We start from the raw sequence: 22,662 nt of genomic DNA on the forward strand, positions 1-22,662 counted from the left end.
TATAGAAGGTTTGTTTTCATTGAACCTGATATAGTACCAGTCAATCAGGAATCTTCTACTCTCGAGTCATTAGTAACCGAGTTACAGGAAGTTCAAATCGAGCTACAGCAACCCAAGTTACATTCTGATGCTACCAAACAAGTGTCTACCGAGTTTGAAGGACCTAACCCAATATGTATTGAGTTAGAATAGCAAGAACCTGAATCTGAAGTGCAAGAGGATAACAATGAAATTCATTCAAAAGGCAAGGAACCTATATTAGCAAAATATGTCAGGAAACATCATTAAGCAGATCAGATCATTGGAGACAAATCTGAAGGAACCATGACAAGAAGTAAGTTGAGAGGTGCTTTTTTACTTGCTGATTTTGAACCTAGAAATATCAATTATGCATTGGGAAATGATAGTTGGATTGAGGCTATGAATGAAGAAATAGAGTAGATAGAGAAAAACAAGACATGGACTCTTGTACCTAAGCCTAAAGATAAAAATGTGATTGGAACTAAGTGGGTATTCAAAAATAAGTTGGATGAAGATGGTAAGGTATCAAGAAACAAAGCTAGACTAGTATGCAAAGGATATGCTTAAGAAGAAGGAATAGACTATGGAGAAACTTTTGCTCCTGTTGTAAGATTGGAAGGAGTCAGAACCTTACTAGCATATGCTGCTCACAAAGGATTCAAAGTTTATCAGATGGATGTCAAGTCAATATTCCCCAATGGTATACTGGATGAAGAGGTTTACATTGAACAACCTGAAGGTTTTTTTGATCCAGATAAGAAGAACATGGTCTAAAAATTACACAAAGCATTGTATGGTCTGAAACAAGCCCCTAGAGCATGGTATGAAAGATTGCATAACTATCTTATTCAGATTGGTTTTCAAAGAACTAATGGTAACAGTAGCTTGTATATAAAGGAAGGACCAGATAACAAGATTGTTTTGGCAAAAATATTTGTAGATTATACTATTTTCACAGGGAATGATGATCTTTGCAAAGAATTTTCAGAGCAAATGAACAAGGACTTTGAAATGTCTATGTTTAAAGAGATCAAATTCTTTGTTGGTTTTCAGATTCAGCAGAATAAAAGTATTATCTACATCACTCAATCAAAATACATCAAGGAGATATTGAAAAAGTTTGGTATGGAAGATTGTAAACCAGTTCTGACTCCTATGTGTACTGGATTAAAACTTACCAAGGAAGATGAATCAAAAGAAGTAGATCAAACGTTGTATAGATCTATGATTGGAAAGTTGCAATATGTAGTTCATACTAGGCCAGATATTGCCCTTGCAGTTGGTATTGTAGTAAGATTTTTACCAAAACTAAGAGAAAATCACATGATGGAAATCAAAAGAATAATGAGATATTTAAAAGGAACTGAAGATTATGGTTTATGGTACAAATTTGGAGGTAATCTAGATTTGAAAGTGTTTATCGATGCTGATTGGGCAAGAAACCTTGATGACAAAAAAAGTACAAGTGGAGGAGCATTCTTTCTTGGAAAGAGGTTGGTTTCTTGGACAAGCAAAAAGAAGAATTGTACATCTCAATCTACAACAGAGGTAGAGTATGTTGTTGCTGCAGTAAACTGCTCTAATATTGTTTGGTTTAAATAGTTGTTGGAAGGCATGAAGGTGGAAATTAAAGAACTAGTTGTTATGTTCTATGATAATACAAGTGCAATAAACATATCTAAGAATCCAATTATGCATTCAAAAATCAAGCACATTGCAATAAAATATCATTTTGCCAAAGAATTAGTGCAAGATAAGGAGATCAGATTGGAATATGTTCATACAAAGGAACAAATTGTTGACATATTCACAAAGCCATCACCTAAGGATGCATTCTTGTATCTAAGAGGTAAGTTAAGGGTCACTCCCCTATCTAAAGTTCACTAAAATGAAGTTTTAGTGATGCATCAACGCATACCAAGTTGAAGATCTATCAGTTGATGCAGCATAATTAGGAAATATTGTGTATGAATCAGTACTAAAGGTACATTAAAATTCATTTGAATTGTGTTGTCTTTGGCATGTGTTGTCAAAGAGGGCGAGTTTTACTAAGTTTTACCATCATATCTTTCTAAAATTTATTTGAGAAGAAGAGTTTCCTATAGAATTCCTTCACAGAGGGAGAGTTTACTATCTAATAGAGAAAGTTGTTCTGACAAAAAAAGGCTTCTTAGACTTGTTTTCAAATTTCATTCAAATTTCATTCTGCTATGACATGTTGTGTTACCATCAATGCCAAAGAGGGAGATTGTTGGATACAATTGTTAATTGTGTATTGTCTTTGATGTTACACAAATGTCATATCAGTCATCAAACAAAGTCTATTGAGATGAGATGATCAACAAAGAAATTTACAGTGTTAACCGAGCTCCCATAACTAATGAAGAAAAGTTAATGTTTATCGAGCTCACTCGGGCATCAAAGGATCTTGTTGCAAAAAGTTAATGTTTATCAATCTTACTTGGGCATCAAAGGATCTTGTAGAAAAAAGTTAGTGTTAACCAAGCTCCCAAGGTTAACAAAAAAAAGTTAATGTCTACCGAGCTCACTCGGTTATCAAAGGAAATGTGGCAGAGAGTTAGCTTCTACCAAACTCACAAGGTCAAAAAAAGAAGGTTAGTTCTAACTGAGTTCTAACGGTTTGCAGTGTTTACCAAGCCTCAATTGATTAACACTAGAAAACCATTCTGGAGTAGTGGTCACTGAGCTAGGTCAGCCAACGAAGGATTTTATTGTTTTGATATTAAGTTCAATAGTTTCATGCAACCAACTGATGTAATGATTTTTCAGTTGTTGTAACTTATATTTGAGCCGACTTTATAATCTGAAAGGTATATATTTAGATGTTCAAGTTGTGAATTAAAGTGTGTGTGAATATATGGATGAGGATGGAATAAGCGAATATTGAGTGAATTCTGATGAAGGATTAGATATCCTGGAGGAGCTGCAAAGTTGTATTCAATCAGTAAGGATCCAGTAAAGTAGAACAGAGATCTATAGTCAGCAAAAGATAAATTGCATATCATTCAGGTCACCTCATTGTTGCTTTCTAATCATTGTAACAATGAATCTAGAATCTCTTAATAGAGTTGGTTTAACAGCCATTTTTTAAATCCTCTAACAAGGTGATAGTTTAGTTGAATTGCTCTAAGACCTCTAACCAAGACACTCTTAATAGGGTTATTAAATCCTCTAACAAGGTCACACCTAAAAGTGTGCATTGTAACCTTTAATAGGGTTGGCTCCTAACAGGGCTCACTTTAGAAGAGTGAAAATTGGTGACTAGTTACTTGGTGGTTTTTCCCAGATTGGGTTTCTATGTTAAATTTGGTGTCTCTTGTGTTCATTTATTTTAACCTTTGCAATCCTAATAATAACTATGAATGCTAGATGATTAGTAATTAGTTAATCTGTCGAGTTACAGTATTCATGCACTATTTACCGAGTATCAGCAGTAAGTAAATATTATAGACATCTAAGGGATTTTTTTGGAACTATTTTTGTGGTAACTGATTCACCCCTCCCCTCTCAGTTACTTCATAAATATTTCCAACATATCACCCCTAGTTTAGCTCTTAGATACTCATGAGTATCCTTAGGTAATGTTTTTTTGAAGCTATCAACAATTTTATCCTTTGAGTTAATATATTCCATCTTCACCCTTTGCCTTGAATGAAGTCTCTTACATAGTGATACTTGATTGCAATGTGATTTGTCTTTATGTGCATCACTGGATTATTTGATATATTGGTATCACTTGTATTATCACAATAAAGTATCATTGCTTCTATGATTTCTTCCTTCATTCCTTTGAGTAGCTATTTGATCCAAACAATGTTTGTATAGTTTACAACAACAGCAGCATATTCTGCTTCAGTAGTAGATTGGTAAGTACAACTTTGTTTCTTGCTTGTCCATGTAAGCAGTCTTTTGCCTAATAAAAATGCTCCTCCACTGGTGCTCTTTCTATCATCAATGTTTCCAGCCTAGTCAACATTAGTGTAGGCTCTCAGGGAAAACATTTCATTCTTATTGTAGTATAGACCAAAGTCTTATGTTCCTTTCAAGTATCTCATTATCCTTTTTAGAACCATTAAGTGATTCTCACTAGGATTTATAAAGAATCTTGCAACTATCCCCATAGCCAATGCAATATCAAGTCCACCATGTACTACATATTGCAATTTTCCAATCATAGACCTATATAATGTTTGATTCACCTCAGTTGAATCATCATTCTTTGACAACTTGTGTCTTGTCACAGTAGGTGTACTTACTGGTTTGGAATCCTCTGGTCCAAATGTCTTCAATATCTCTTTGACATACTTTGATTGAGTGATGTATATTCCATACTTCATCTTGTATACTTGCAATCCCACAAAAATATTGATTTCTCCAAACATGGACATTTCAAATTCTTGCTTCATTTGATTTGTAAAATCTTTACATAAAGCATCTTGTCCTCCAAATATGATATCATCAACAAATATTTCAAATAGTAAAATACGTTTGTCTTTTTTTACCTTTATGTACAAATTGTTGTTATCATCAATCCTTTCAAATCCAATCTTCACAAGATATGTATGAAGTCTCTCATACCATAATCTTGGTGCTTGCTTCAATCCATATAGGGCTTTGTGTAGTCTACATACCATGTTCTTATTATTACCTTCAACAAATCCTTCTGGTTGTTCTATGTAGACTTCATCTTCTATTATGCCATTTAGAAATGCAAATTTGACATCCATCTGATAAACTTTGAAACCTTTGTAAGAAGTATAAGCACATAGAGTTCTTACTCCTTCCATTCTTGCAACAGGGGAAAATGTCTCACCATAGTCAATTCCTTATTCTTGTACACATCCCTTGCAAACTAATATTTCTTTGTTTCTTATCACTTCACCATTCTCATCTAGCTTGTTTTTGAATATCAACTTGGTGCCAATCACATTCTTATCTCCTGGTCTAGGAACTAGGCTCCATGTTTTATTCTTCTTTATCTACTAAATCTCTTCTTCCATGGCCTTGTACCAATCATCATCTTCTAATGCATCTTTCACTATTTTGGGCTCCTTCATGCTTAACAAACATGATTCACTTCTCAATCTATTTCTCTTCATTGGTCTTGCATCTTTTTTTCTAATAATTTGATTAGTAGGATGATGTCTTTTGACATATTTAAAAAATCTTGGCTCAACTCTTGTTTTGCATTTTGTCTTTTAGCTTTAGTGTCACTATGTACATCTCTGTTAGGTATCTTAGCATCTCTTTCATGTGTGCTAGTCTCAAAATTAGAATGTGTATTTTCTTTATTCTGCAACTTGACATTTACATGATGTGAATCGGCAATTACTGAGACTTTCCATTGGTTTGTAACTTGATTTGTAGCATCTTCTTCCACAGACATTCCTTCATAGATGTATACAAATTATTTGTATTCTTCTAGTTCTTTCATAGGTTCAGCCTCATGTACTTCTATAAATTCATCAAAATTCACATTTACACTTTCCACAATTTTTTTAGTGTTAGTATTTAAACACTTATAGGCTTTTTCTTCTTACGGAGTATCCAAGGAATATATCTTCTTCACTTTTTGCATCAAACTTTCCATTCCTAACATCTTTAAGAATATAACACTTACTCATAAATACCTTAAAGTATTTTACATTAGGTGGATATCCATACCATATTTCAAAAGGTGTTGAATGAGTATCTTTCTTGACTTGCAAATGGTTCAAGGTATATATAGTAGTATTTACTGCATCTCTCTAGTATTTTAGAGCAACATTGTTCTCCAACATAAGTGTTTTGGGACAATCCATTATAGACCTATTTCTCCATTTAGAAATTCCATTTTGTGGAGGGATCATAGGTGTAGATGTCTATCTTTTGATTCTGGAGGGATCATAGGTGTAGATGTCTATCTTTTGATTCCTCTATCATTACAAAACATCTCAAACTCACTTGAAGTGAATTCTCCTCCTATATATGATCTCAAGCATTTTAGACTCTTGTTTATTTCTCAACACTTGATAAGTACCATTTAGAAATTTGAAAAGCATCAAATTTCTATTTCAAAAATATGACTATCATCATCCTAAAGTAATCATCAATAAATACTCTATAGCTTTGCACTTCAATTGGTCTACACAAGTCAATATGAACAATCTCTAGTAGTTCTTTAAAGGTATAAACTTTACTCTTAAAGCTTGACTTTGACATTTTGCCTAGTTGACATTGTTTGCACACTATATTATTAGGTTTCTTCAACTTAGAAAATCCTCTTACTCCTTTCATGTTATTGATGCTAGCCAAATTATCAAAATTAACATAGCATAATCTCTTGTGTCAAAGCCATACATCATCAAGTTTTGCAATAAGACAAGTAGCATCGTCTATATCTAGATAGAATAGATTACTTCTAGGTTGATCACTTTTCCAATCAATTTCTCATTTGTGTCATATATCTTGGTAGTTTAGTTTTGAAATTCAACCTTGCATCCCAGATTATTCAACTGTGACACACTTAACAAGTTATAATTTAATCCTTCAACATAGTAAACATTGTCACTAAAATCTTGTTTGTGAGTTTGATAGAGCCTTTTCCTTTCATTAAACATGGTGCATCATTACCAAATCTTATACTATTTTCATCATAACATGTTAAGGTAATGAACTTAGTTTTGTCTCTAGTCATGTGATGTGAGCATCCACTATCAATGATCCATCTATCATTCTTTTTCACACAAGTCACAAGTGTAGTCGTCTCATCTCCATTAGATTTGTCCTTCATTGCAAAATATACCACTTTATCGTCATGTTCATCAGTAATGTAGCATGACTTCTTGCCTTTGTCTTTGTAATCTATGTTGTCATCTTCTCTTCTATTTTTGTACTTGTTTCCTTGTTTGTAGTTCTTCTTCTATGTACATCTTGCAACAATATGACCAACTTCATTGCAATTTAAACAAATAATGGGTAACTTACCTTTGAACTTTCTTTTACCTCTATGAAATCTCCTTGCTAGTAGTGCTTCCAATTGTTCAATGTCCTCCTCATTTGTATCATTGTCACTAGATGCATATTTTATCTTTCTTTTCTTCTTCTTCTGCTTTAGCTCCTTAGAATATTTCAATAAAAACTTAGCTTTGAAAGCATATTCAAGACTCTCTGGTTTGTAATTTTCAAAGTTACATAGCTCAAAGGCAATGAGTCTACATACCAAACCTTCAAGGATTAGATCATTTCCCAGAATACATCTCAACTCTTGGATTGTAGAAACATTAATAGCATAGATTGGAAACAATAATCTGAAGATTTTACTTAACCTAATATCATCATCTATATGAATATAAGCTCTTCTTATTTCCCTATTAGTTACAATACACACTATTAAATGTGACCCGATTAAGGGATTTCAATCACCCTATTAAAAGTGAGCCTTGTTAGAGGACTTTAGGCCATTCACTTGGAATGCCACCTTATTAAAGAATTTTCCAATGACTATTAGGTTAACCTTAATGTAAAAGATTTACCTGAGACTAATACAATTGTTAGGTAGTAATAGTAGAGCTTTGATCTGATACAACTTACAACTTCACTTGCAAATTATAGATCTTTGTTCAATCCTTAATTCTGCTTGGCTTTCATACTTTTTAACTTTGATAGCATGTTCATCCTTCAAGAATTCATCTCCTTAAGCCTTCTTGCTTAGTATGCGATTGCAGACTCTTCTCTTGGGTCACTTGATGAAGCAAAACCCTTAATTCCTTCTCCTCGGGTTCTCACATAGGACACTAACATCTCTAACTCTTTTTCTTCATGACCAAACATTCCTATATAAAAGAAATTAGAATATTTTCCAACTTATTATACATCATCTTTAGAAATTAGGGTTTTGGATGGATTAGGTAGGAAACAATGTATTTACCCCATATCTTATCTATTCTAGAAACTTCTATTAGAATTCATTTGAATTTTCCTAAAAAATTGTTTATAGAAAATTCTATGCCACAAGCTCATCAATCTTATCTTCCTCTTGCTTCACAAGTTCCAAGGAAATAAACTTGTTGGCTTAGATTTGGTGAATCTTTGATTTTTATGATAATGTAGTAGCTCAACATTATCAATCTTCTAATGCTCAGCACATACTGCGTTACTCAGTATCAACTATAAAATCACTCAGCATCAACTAGATTTTACTGGTGCTCAACATCAACTAGAATTTACTTGGCATCCACTAGAATTTACTTTTACTTATCTCCAACTAACTTTCTACTAGGCTTGCACTAAATTTTCTTGGAACCTACTATCCACTCGATAAAGCTTGGAAGGATAACTTTGTTTGACTTATTATTGCAAACTTTCTAAGTGTAGCCAAATAGTTTGTAACCTTAAGTAGATCATCAATACACCATGTCATCACTGTATTAGCCAATCCTTGTACTTCATTACATAATCATAACTCAAACTTTCTTCTAGGTGATTTTGTTACATCTTGTTGATCAAATCCTTTTCATCAATAAACTAAGTGATAAAATTTGAATCTTATAAGCAATTGTCTTACCAACAAATAGCAGGTTTGACATCAGCGATAAAACAATGATTGAAACACATAATCTTCTTCAAAAATATCCTTCTCAATAATACTCTTTCCAATGATCATTTCAATCAGATATCAACATTGTTGTCATTTGTCCTTTGAAAGCCAATCTTTACTAGATAACTATGCAATCTTTCTACCAACCTCTAGGGGTTTGTTTGTGACCACATAAAGCTTTGTGTAGTTTCCAAACCATATCCATTTTGTTAGGATCTATGAAACCTTTAGGTTTCTTGATGTATACTTCTTCTTCTAGGATTTCATTCAAGAAAGTTGACTTCACATCCATTTGATGTACTTTGAATCATTTATGTGTAATATAAGCAAGTAGTTTTCTAACACCTTCTAGTTTTACAATAGGAGTAAAAGTCTCATCATAATCAATACCTTCTTCTTGAGCATAACATTTACATACTAATCTTGCCTTATTTCTTAAAACTTTTCCATTCTCATTCAACTTATTTTTGAATACCCATTTTGTGCTAATTACATTTGTTGGAATATTCAAATATGGAAAGAGTACTTATGAGGGGAGGGGGGGGGGGGTTGAATCATAAGTATCAAACTTTAGCCAATAAAATTTTAACTGAAAGTAAATTGCATTCATATCAAATAAACATGTAACAAAACACATGCATCAATAACTCACAACACAGGAATTTTGGTAACCCAAAAACCCTTCAGGAATAAGAAGGTAAAACTAGGGTGGGGATGATACCCACAAAAATTACTGCAGCAATATTGTTCAACCACTTCTGATGGTTTGCCCTATTAAAGGCATGCCCTGTTAAAGGCTTTACACTGTGTTAATAGTGACCTGTTTAGAGGATTTGCAAACACTTAACATGAAGTGTCACCCGGTTAAAGGATTTTAATCACCTAATCAAAAGGTTCTTACAAAATAGCTGTAATGCTAACCTATCACCATAGGATTTTTATTCTAATACAATTGCTAGGGAGTATTAGATGCAATAAACTTGATAGATTACAATCCTTGATTGCTGAATGCAGGCTCCTTTTCTACCTTCTCCTGATCTTGATCCTTTGTGATCTGATAACTCTTTCTTCTGAAAGTAGATTTTCTCATGCACCCTTGTATGTCCTTCAATATGTCTCATCTCTCACTATTATAGTGAAATTTTGTCTTCCTTATAAAGACTTCAAAGACTTAGGGTTTTTTTTGGATCTACGATTCATATTGAATCTCAATTTTCCGCTCAATACTTATATTTAGCTGATTGGTTGCATGCCTTTTGCATTTTTCTTATTGGCTGCATGCAAATTGCATAGGAAAATTAAAAGATTCGATCTTATCATTCAATCCTTCGAGATTTACCTTCTGTCAGCTGCAAAAATTGTTTGCATCATAATTTGTGCAATTCCAAACTTTTATGCTGTTCTCCTGAGTTACTTGGCTCCTGAAGTATTTCTGATACTCAACACATACTGTTTCCTGAATAGCTCGACACTTGAACAAAAACTGTATCACTTAGCACATGTTGCACTCGGCACTTATTATCACTCGACACCTGTTGTCACTCGACACTTGTTATATCACTCGGCACATGTTGCACTCGGCACTTATTATCACTTGGCACCTATTGTCACTCGGCACTTGTTATCACTCGGCACTTGTTCTTGATCTTGGTTAAGTGTATTAACACTCAGTTGTCAAATTTATTCTTTAAGCTAACAATCTCCCCCTTTGACATGAGTGGCAAAAACATTTAATTAAGATCCATGTGACTCAGTAATTTATCCTTTATTCAAACTTTGCTCCCAAAATTTGCTATCTCCCCCAAAATTTCACAAAATTTGCTATCTCTGCTATCTCCCCCTATTATTATACTTATCATTTCATTCCTGTATCCAATGCTATCTCCCCCTTTTTCAGACTTATGTCAATGGTCTTTACAATGAAATGCCATACTTGGCCAAAAATGAGTTGTTTACTTCAAGGAGTACCTTCAGAGTTGTATCCCAATTTTCTAATGCAACATCCAATGTCTTATGCTGGATGACAATCTCTGTTGCTAGGTGTACAAGTCCATCAGATGAAGAAAGGTTGGGATCTTTCCTGAGGACTGTCTCTGCATTTATCTGCTCCTTGTAAAGTAACTCCAAATGAGGAGTAATTGATGATTGAATTTGTATCAATTTGGCTTTTGTGGTTGCCTCCTCTACTGCTAAAACAACTAGCTCTCTTTGTGTGTGAAGCGATTGGACAAAATGCTTCTCACTCTGAGCTAGATCTATGGGGAGTTGCATGCTAGAAGTTTTCAGATTGTTTTCCAATCTCAGTATTTTTTGGCTAGTGTCTTGTGTGAATGTAGAAAAATCACACAACTTGTTGTATAGGGAAAAAATGTTTCCTAGTACAATTTTAACTGTTATAACTTTCTTTGCCAGTTCTTCTTGTGAAAGTGCTATATCACCGGATATTTTACTATTTACTTTACCTTGGAACTTCTTTGTTGACCATTAAAGAAATCTGGCATTTGTTTCCTGGTCTTCATTAGTCACCTGGTCAACTATATTAGATAGTTGTTCAATGATTGGTCTTGACTCATCTGGAGATTGTAAGAAAAAAGCTTCTGTGAATATGTCTTTAATTTAATTTAATGTATGCTTATGCTTGTATTCCTTTCTTAGTGCTTCTTGTCTCCTTCTTTTGTCTAATGCACTATGAATTTCATTAATCTTTTCTTCAGTAAGAGTGCTAGATTCATAATACGGGATCTTTATTTCTTCATCAAGCTCAAGAACTCCATAGTGAAGTCTCTTGACTACCTTTGATGAGCTCGAGCCGGGTGTCCTGATTTGCAACTGTAGTCCATCTGTGCTTGGCTTCTGAAGAGTTTGTGTAGGAGTACCAGATTTTGGTAATGCAACCAATGTTTGTATTGCAGTCTCCTCCTTTTTTTGTGTCTCTTTTTCTTTAGCTTGAATATCCCTTTTATGATGCTAGGTGGGGTTGAACTTGTTGATTGTTTAGATGTTTCTTTTATTTCCCCTTCTGTTATACTCGGCACTTGGAGTGTATCAGTGATTATACTTGGTGGAGGTGGTGGTGGAAGGAATAGAATACCAGTAGTTTGTGTGGTCAAAGGTGGCACTTGTTCTTTTACATTGACTTCTAGATTCTGTAATTCATCAACATTGACCAATACATGATTTGACCTTAATTTTGCTACTAGTGATGATTGGTCAAGGATTTCCAAATCCTCTGTAGTTAATGGATTGATGTTTAGATTTGAAGTATCTGTAACATCCTTTATTTTTATGATATCTGTAGGTGTGATGGTGGCATGAGGAGGACTAGGAGGAGATGCCTATATGTCCTGCATACTTTGATCTTGTGGCTCAACTGTATCTTTATCTTCCTCTTTCTCCTCATTGTGTGCCTCTTCTTCCTTTTCTTCTTTACTCTCCTTCTCCACTAGTTTCTTCTCTTTTGTTTCTGATGCTTTCTTTTCCTTTGTCTTGGCAATTGCTTCTACCTTATATTCTTCATTATATACATCTTCAATTTTCTTGTAAACTATTTTCCACAATCTTGTGGATTTGGTAACTACCTCTTTAATTTTATTCTGCAATATACTAAATTCTCTATACTTGGGAGTGAATCTATTATTATGCCTTTTTACGGCATTTATTATTTGATCTTTAGTCAGATCAGGCAACAATCTTGCTAATGTAGACTCCCTTATTTATTTTTCCATTTCTAAACCAAAATGCCATTTATCCTCTACAATTTTATACAATTCTCTCAGCATGGATTCATATAATTCTAGAGGTGTGTGCTTATAGTCAACCATCATAGCATACACAGATTCCTCTAGTTTATTTTGCTCTTCTTTGGTGAGCTTAGAAAAATTCAGGTTCTTTAGACCTTTTAAATCATTATTTCTAATTTTTGAACATAATTTATCAACAACAATCTAAGGTTTGTGTCTTACCACTTGAAATTAACTGTTGTCCTCTGACTCTATTTTCTCCTCGTCTATTTCAGGTTGGGGAATAAACTTCCTTTTCTTTGTCTCAGCAGCAGTCTTCTTTGAGTCTTTCTTCCTTCCTTTTGCCTCTTCTTGGGCTTTTTGTGTTGTAGCCCTTGTGGTAGGTCTCTTTGATGCAAGGGCAACCACTTTCCTTCCTTTGGATTTAGGAGCAGAGGGAGTTGTGGTCTTTCTCTTAACTGGTGCTTCCTTGGCTTCTTTTACCTTAGCACTTTCCTCTTTGTCTTCTCCTAACCCTTGAGTTTGACTTTGAAGTTTATCTCCTTCTTCTTCAATGTCTTCTCCTTCTTCTTCTACTGTTCCTTCTTCTTCTTCCATGCCAAACTTTCTTTTGATTTGTCTCACCATTTTCTCTTTCTTCTTTATTGTTGAAGCGGTCTTCAAATCTATTATTACCTTTGATTTGACAACATCATAGGTTCCAAAAATTTGTGCATTTTTATCAGCTTCTTCTACAAGTAGAGCTGTTATTGCTGCAGAGGCTTGATCAACATCAAGTTCATAACCTAGTGGCCTAAGCCATCTTATTCTAGGTATAACTGCTTGTATGTAAGTATAATCTATATCTACAAGAAAGCAAATGTCTTTTTCATCTTTTTCAGTCAATGAGACTGGAATTCTCATTCTTTGTTTCATGGACTTTTTGAAGTCCTCAAAATAACCTATCATTTGGACATCAAAATTTTCACCCATTTGTTTAATGTATCCATTAATTTGTTCAACAATTGTTTTATCTGGATTCCATTTTACTTTCCGCATAGAAGGAAATTCTTTCATCAGATAGAAGAACATACACATCAAAATTGATCCAAATTTGCATTGAGCTCCCTTTCTTTTCTTTATAGCTCTCAGATTTTCATTAATCTGTTGAAACATGAGCTTTGCCAGATCATAAGTGTGATCTCTTTTGATTATCTTGTATGCAACATCAACTGCTATACAAGGTACACTATTCAACCTGCTTGATTGATAGAATTTTTGTGCAATAATTCTCACAGCAAAATCTAGTAGGGGATCTATGACTATATCGATAGTCATTCCTCTATTATTCCATTTAGCACCTGTATTTTGCTCTATTATTTCCCTTTTGTCACTTTGCAGGGTCTTTGGCCGATCTAGGGTTGGAATACCAGTAACCCTATGAACAATTTTCTTGGTAAATTTACTGGCCCTGACTCTAACCAAAAAGCTCTGTCATGTATTCAGCTCAAAATTATCCATACCCATTATGTTTTAAAAATAGTCAGAAATGCTAGGGTTTTGGTCAATCCTTTTCTTTCTACTATTGAAAACTCATTTTTCAGTACTTTGTTTTCACACAATTTATCATATGCATTATGAATTTCTAAGTCTCCTATGGCACCAATTTTGCAATTGTAACATCTACAAACATCTTGTACCATAACAACCTTATTTGGAATAACTGATAATGCTCCTGCAGGATCATTCTTGTATGCTACTTCTAGAATGGGCTTAAATTCAGGTTGTTTTACTTCATTACTGACCAACTGAACTTCATGACTCTCTAAACCCTTGGTGGTTCCTGACCCAGATGCCATTGTTTTCCAAACTAGGGTTTATAATTCAAACAAGTTTATAAGTCCTACATAGCTCAGCACTTAATTAAAATACCTTAAATCGATGAAATTTGTCTTGAATCGTTCTTAAAATCTTTTATGAATGGCTTTTGAGCTATTCTTGATCTTCTTCGCTCCTTTTTCGGCTTTGCTTCTTATTTGAATGGTGATAAAATGATCAAAAATTGGATTTATGTACCCTTCAAAGCAGAGTAATAAATTCTTAGTATGCTTCCAACTGTCTACTCGGCTCTTGAAAGGTTTCATCATAACTCGGCTCCCATTATATTTTACTTTACTCAGCTCCTATTGATATTTCATAGCTCGGCATCAACTATTAACTCGGTTGTTGTTAGCAACTTGGCTCCTGAAGATAGTTTTGACATATTTTCACAAAGTTCTCAATTTTGACTTAATATCTTTATTTATGCTAATTTCATTTTTGTAGCTCTTATATGTCTTGGGACTGATTTTTGATGTAACTCGGTTTATCAATCCCTCACACTTATTCTTTACTTAATTTGATGAAGTGTGATCACTTGACCTATTAGGTGAAGTGATCTCTGTATTTGATATGCTAGACTCATCTTTCTTCCTCCATGTCTTATTCATTTCACTTCTAATATGTCCAACATCTATCTTTGCCTTTCCATTGCTGAACTCAGAACTTGATGCCTTTGACCTTGTTGGGCAATTCCTGCTGACATGACCAGTTTTTAAGCAACTGAAACATGTGGTTTGACTCAACCATCTTTTTTAGTTCCCTCTAACATGTGTTCTTATGCAATTATGTGGGATATGTCCATATTCTTGACAATAGTGACAGTCATTCTTGGTGTTTTAATCCCAAAATTCATGGTTTGATGTCTTTGCTGGTTGATTTACTATCCACATAGGTTTTGATCTGCATTCAAATGCCCTATGTCCATATTTTTTGCAATTATAACAATGTCCATCAAATCTTTGAGTCCTTGTAACATTGGATTTTCAATTTTGTGTCATATGTCCTTGCATGTTGCACTTGTGACAAAAACTTTTGGGTATGTTTGATTGATTGAATCTTCTACTCCTGCACACATTAGTTGTATGTCCCTTCTTATTACAGAAATGACAAGTGGGTTTTGAATTCTTACCTTTATCACTTCTTTTTTCAGTGCTCTTTGATGATTCTCCAACTTTAGTGCTATTGTATCCTAGTCCTGATGTATCATGGGTAGATTTTAGTGATTTCAGCAACTGTTCAAAATATTTGATTGCTTCACTTGATTTGTTGAGATTCTCTGATACCTCTTTTTCCCTGTTCAATTCATTTTGCATTTGTTCATTTTGCATCTTCAAGGTAGAGATCTCAATATCCTTTACATTGAGTTCATGATGAAGGTTCATCATTTGTGCAAGTGTATCCATCTGCATGTTTGAGATCCTTGTGAGTTCAGTACATTTTTCTTCAAGTCTGTTTGCAAGATTCCTTTTGTCATTTTCCATCATGACCTTATCATCAACTGCTTTTCTTTTGTTTAGTAATTTTACATATCATTATAGCCTATGATTCATGTTCCATCTTGAGAGTTCTTATTTCTTCTGCTTGAATTTTATTTTTCTCCATCAGTTCTACTATTGCTGCATCAAACTCTTTAGTGTCTCCATAGGAAAATATGTTGGTCATGTCAATCTCCTTGTAGTGTATATCATTTTCAGCTATGGCTAGATCCTTCCTCTTTTTAAATGAGTTTCTCAATTTGTGTTTGAATTCCTCCAAGCTATGCAGAGCAAGTTGCACATCTATCACCTGATTTTCAATGATCTTTCCAAGTTTGTAAGCTTCCATCTTTAGATCTTTTCCCTCCAAGCTGTTAGGCTACTTCTTGTGAGAACCTAGCAGGCTCTGATACCAATTGTTGGAATGTTCAAATATGGAAAGAGTACTTATGAGAGGGGGGGTTGAATCATAAGTATCAAACTTTAGCCAATAAAATTTTAACTGAAAGTAAATTGCATGCATATCAAATAAACATGTAACAAAATATATGCATCAATAACTCACAACACAGGAATTTTGGTAACCCAGAAACCCTCCAGGAATAAGAAGGTAAAACTGGGGTGGGGATGATACCCACAAAAATTACTGCAGTAATATTATTCAACAACTTCTGATGGTTTTCCCTGTTAAAGACCTGCCCTATTAAAGGCTTTACACTGTGTTAATAGTGACCTGGTTAGAGGATTTGCAAACACTTAACATGAAGTGTCACCCGGTTAAAGGATTTTAATCACCTAATCAAAAGGTTCTTACAAAATAGCTGTAAAGCTAACCTATCACCATAGGATTTTTATTCTACTACAATTGCTAGAGAGTATTAGATGCAATAAACCTGATAGATTACAATCCTTGATTGCTGAATGTAGGCTCTTTTTCCACCTTCTCTTGATCTTGATCCTTTGTGATTTGACAACTCTTGCTTCTGAAAATAGATTTGCTCATGCACCCTTGTGTTTCCTTCAATATGTCTCATCTCTCACTATTACAGTGAAATTTCATCTTCCTTATAAAGACTTCAAAGACTTAGGGTTTGTTTTGGATCTACGATTCATATTGAATCTTAATTTTCTGATCAATACTTATCTTTAGCTAATTGGTTGCATGCCTTTTGCATTTTTCTTATTGGTTGCATGTAAATTGCATAGGAAAATTAAAAGATTCAATCTTATCATTCAATCCTTCGAGATTTGCCTTTTGTCGGTTGCAAAGACCGTTTGCATCATAATTTGTGCAATTCCAAACTTTTATGCTGTTCTCCTGAGTTACTTGGCTCCTGAAGTATTTTTGATACTCGGCACATACTGTTTCCTGAATAGCTTGGCACTTGAACAAAAACTGTATCACTTGGCACATGTTGCACTCGGCACTTATTATCACTCAACGCCTGTTGTCACTCGGCACTTGTTATATCACTCGGCACATGTTGCACTCGGCACTTATTATCACTCAACACCTGTTGTCACTCGACACTTGTTCTTGATCTTGGTTAAGTGTATTGACACTCAGTTATCAAATGTATTCTTTAAGCTAACAACTTTTTTATCATTGGGTCTAGGTAAAGGGGTCCATATTTTGTTCCTTTGAATCTGATCAATCTCCTCATTCATTGCTTCAATCTAGTTTTCATTTTATAATGCATCTTTAACAATTCTATGTTCAAAATCAATAAGAAAACATGTACCATTTAATTTTTTCCTTGTCATCATTCCTTTTGAATAATCTCCAATAATTTTATCAAGTTCATGGCACCTTCTGACATATCTAGAAAGTATAGGTCCCTTCTCCTTGGATTTAGAACTTGTCTCCTTGGATTTAGAACTTGTTTCATTTTGTTCATCATGCTTAGGTCTCACTATTTGTAACTAAGGTCTATCAGAATGTGAATCAGTTTACACTTGTTTAAACTTAGGTCTTTCTTACTATGACTTAGGTTACACTAGTTACAACTTGGGTTGAATTAGATATTTAGAGGACTCGAGTGGTGAAGACTATTGATTTCCAATTACATTTGCTTAAATCTCAAGTACAGTATTAGATTCAAAGTAGACAAAGTTTATGTAAATTTTAGGTTATTTTCTTCTTTGTTCTTCACTCTTTTCTAGAAACTCATCAATTTTCACATATGCACTCTCTATGACTTTATGAGTTGAAATATTCAAACATTTATATGCTTTTCTATTGTTGGAATATCCCACAAATATCGCTTCATCACTTTTCACGTCAAATTTTTGTTTCTTAGATTCTTTCAAGATATAACATTTTCTTCCAAATAGTTTGGAATAATAGAAATTAGGTTTATAGCCATACTATAATTTCTAATGTGTTTGATCTAAGTCCTTCTTCAACTAAACTCAGTTCAAGGTATGAACTATTGTGTTGATTGCTTCCTTCCAAGATTTGATTGCAACATTTTTCTCTACCATTAGTATTCTTGCACAATCCATAATGGATATATTTCTTCATTTTTCTATGCCATATTTCTAAGGTTTACTAGGTGTAGATACATATCTTTTTATTCCTCTTTCATTTTAGAATTCATTGAATTCATTTGAGATAAATTCTCCTCCTCTACCTGACCTTGGACATTTTAGTTCATTTCGTGTTTCTTTCTCTGCTCTAGCTAGATACCACTTGAATTTTTAAAAGGTTTCAATTTTCATCATCCTAGCATAATCATCAACAAATAAAATAAAGTACTTATCTCTATAGAACCTTTCTAATCTAATAGGTCCACAAAAATCTATATGAGTCATCTCCTAAATTTCTTCAGAATGATAATTCTTTCTTCAAAACTTGTCTTTCCCATCTTGCCAATTTGAGAATTTTTTCACATGCTCATATCAGGCTTCTTTAGACATGGAATGCTTCTCACTATTTTTTTATTTCTTATGTTGACTAGGTTATCAAAATTCACATGACACAACCTTTTATGCCATAACCAATTTTCCTCTACTTGAGCTAGGAAACATGAACTGTCACTTAGATCTAGATAGAATAGATTACCTTTTTGTTTGATTGCCACTCCCAACTACATTTCCTTTCCTATCTATCAAATTGGCCTTTTCATTTATGAATTATACCTTAAATCAAGAATTGTTCAAGTATACCACACTAAATATAATGTGTTTGAATCCTTCAACCGAGTAAGCATTGTCACACTTGCGTTCATTAGTGAATGTAATGCAACCTTTTCCTTTTACATAACAAGGTTCATCATTTCAAAATTTGACACTCCCACCACCATAGTGTTCCAAGTGCTGAAATTTAGATTTATCACAAGTCATGTGGTGAGAACAACCACTATCAATAATCCATGTGTCATTTTTTCTAATATTAGAAATGAGGGCCATCTTATCATTTTCATCCTCTAATTCATCTTTTACAAAAATGAAAACCATTTCATTTTCATCACTAATATTAGAGTCTTTAGCCATGTAACAATATTTCTTACCATTATCCTTTTAGTCTTTGTATCTTTTGAAATATTTCTTGTCTTTGAACTTGTCATGGTTCCTTTCTTCTTTTCCTTCTTTGTTTGGACACCTTGTAGCAATGTGACCAACTTCTTCACAAGAAAAATAGACTAGAGGTATTTTACCATTGTACTTTCCTTTTCCTTTAGGTAATCTTCTTGGAAGAAGGAATTCATTGACTTCAAGGTCATTATCATAATTTTCTTCATCTTCATTGTTAAACATTTTTCTTTTAGATTTTCCACCTTTCTTCTTGAGTGATAATTTAGCTTGAAATGCAGACTCAATGCTACTAGTTTGGAATATAATTATTAAAACTATCTAACTAAAAGGCTATCAACCTTGCCACTAGTGCATCCCAAGTTATATCATTTTTAGAATTGAAACTCATCTCTTGAATAGTTTTTAACCTAATTGCATAAATAGGAAGAAGAGTTATGAGTACCTTGCTAACTATTGTCACATCATCTATTTTCCCTTCTAAATCTTTGATTGAACTTACACTTGCTTTGATTCTTTCACTGTATTGTGTAATGTTTTCATCTTCCCTCATCTTCATTTGATCAAATTGACCTCTTAGAATTTCTACCTTAGCTCTTATCACATTTTCATCTCCTCCATAGATATCTTTCATCTTGTTCCACATTTCATGAGCTCAAAATAATTAAAAACAAAGGCAATGCTAATCATCATTATCTTTTGACTCTTCTTTTCTACAATTTGATTCATAGACAAAGGTCCAATAGGTTCCACATATTTGTTATCTAAATATTTTAGGTCTATGTCTCCAATAGTTGGTAAATGTAGCTTCATGACTTCCTACCATGCTTGGAAGTTATCTTTGTTCAGTTTAGGAATCTCCCTTCTATAAGACATCTTGATCTTTAACATATGTCCTTGAAACCTTATCTACAAGAAACAAATTCTTTGATACCAATTGTTAGAAATGGAAAGGAGTAATTGAGATGGGAGGGGTGAATTAGTTAATACATTAAATAAATACAAAAGTCCCTTTAGGATGCCAATACAATATAAAACCAATAACTTTTTGTAACTCAGTTAACACTAAGTACTCTACTATCACTCCGTTAGCATTGGATATATTACTATCACTTGGTTAGCACAAAGATCTTAACATATTAATATGATTAACCTTCATTAAGTTAGTTTTAGAGACATAAAGGAAATAACATGAACACAAGAGAAACCAAGATTTAATGTGGAAGTCGAATTTGGTAAAACTACCAATTGCAAGTAGTTACTATTTTTCACTCTTTTGGAGTGAGCCTAGTTAGGAGCCAACCCTGTTAAAGGTTACAAAACAAATTTTTAGGTGTAACCCTATTAAAGGATTTAATTCACACTATTAGGACTGGTTTTTTTATATGTCTTTAAACAATTGAATCTAGAAATTACACCTTGTTAGAGGATTTACCAAATAGCTATTAGGCTAAGTCTATTAGGAGATTTGAACCACTGCTACAATTATTAGAGAGTAACAATGACCTAACCTGCTTGCTAATACAACTATCTTTGCTGATTTTAAATCTCTATTCTAGCTTGATTACTTAATCCTCTTTTATTAGAATTTTCTTTGTAGCTTAGTTGACTCAGCTACTCCATTCTCTTGCATATATCATTTTAATTCACTTCCTTAATTCATCTTCCTTAGTTCCATGGATTCACTCTTCAATCCCTGATGTACTAGCATCAAGTTTTGATTTTGGTCAATTTATTCTTTTCATGTTCATGGGTGTTTTGGAGACACATTAGGTAACCTTTTCCTATGTGCACATAGAGATTGGATGGATGCATAGTTATCCTTGAGGAATTATAATTTAATAAATTAAATATTTGTAGAGGACCTAAATTAATACCTTCATTTCTAAGAATAGGTTCTAATTCAATTGGAGCCAGGAGATATCATGATTTTTCTTGGGTATCAATTTTTGACAATTTTTCATGTAAAACATGTGGATGTTTCATCTTGCATGATTTTGTATCATGAAATGGGATTTTTTTATGAGAGGGAAATATTATTGGGTCATGTGTGAACCTAAATGTAACTTGGCATTTAGTTTTGTTCATGTTTTTTTTAGTTTTGGTTTACTCTTCCGAGGAGGACATATATTGTGATTGAATGCTTGTCTAGCCGACTTGTATCTTAGCTAGCTATATAAGGAGCTTGTGTTGATGTAGAAATAATTAGGGAATAAGAATAGATCATTGGAGGATGATTATGGAACATTATTTGGAGGATTTTATAGCATTAGTAGAGGATTGATTGACATAGAAGATTTTGAGAAGAGCTAGTGGTTGTGGTTTAGAAACAAGGAGGTTGCTTGGTGGCTTGCAAGAACAAGTTGAGATCTTGGGGGTTTATACAAGATTTCTATTGTGTTGTAGATCTGGTCTATCTAGGAATTTAGTTGTATCTTGAAGGATCTTGAAGAACTATTGTAATTTCTTTATATTTGGTCATAATCAAGAAGGCCTTACAACCTGACACATTGACTAGAATAAGTTATTTTATGAATAAATAATTGTTAATTGGTATTAGATCTTTTTTTTTTTTTTTTTTCTATTGTGTAGTTATTTGGAGGGGGTTAGGACATCTCATTTGGGAATTCTCCTACCTCTCACTACATTAATCCTTAACTTTACCTTATACTTTTATGAATAATCTTATCATGTCAACTTGAATATACTCTTAATCAAAAAATTTTCATCCCTTAAGTTGGCTAGCAATAGCCAATAAATTTGTCAAACTCAATATGTTGTTGGTCAGCTGATATAGAATTGAGTACTTAGTCAACTTAGAGAAACTCTTCTTTAACTGACCCAAATTGGTGAATACTAATTCTAAACTAACTTTCCTTTGGTAGCTGAGTGAAATCTGTCAACATAGGATCCATGCCAACTTTCCTTTGGTAACAGAGTAAACTTGGTTAGCAAAAGATCTGCCTTTGATGCTTGAGTGAGCTTAGCAAGAACTAACTCTAAAATAGGTTATAACTATAACACTTGGCATACACAGGAAATTGTCTTTAATACTTGAGTGAGCTAAGAAATCACTAACTTTCTTAGTAAGGCTTGACATTTTTTGTAACATTAAAGAGAACATACAATTGAGTTATTATTTTCAATGAAGATCTTAATATCTAATATTATTTTTTATGATATCATATTTGGACATCATGAACTAATTTGCATATAATTTGTTGATGAAATGAGAAATGGATTTGAGGTCTCTATGTTTGGAGATATCAAATTCTTTATTGGATTAAAAGTTTAACAAGTTAAGGATGGGATATACATATCATAGTCCAAATATATAAAGGAGATCCCACAAACCTTTGGCATGGAAAAATCATGTCCAATTTTTGTACCAATGATCATATACTATAAATTATAAGAGGATGATGAATCTACC

This window comes from Cupressus sempervirens, chromosome 4 (assembly GCF_028749045.1).
Source record: "Cupressus sempervirens isolate cs-2001-9-10 chromosome 4, ASM2874904v1, whole genome shotgun sequence".
In the NCBI taxonomy this organism is placed as follows: Eukaryota; Viridiplantae; Streptophyta; class Pinopsida; order Cupressales; family Cupressaceae; genus Cupressus; species Cupressus sempervirens.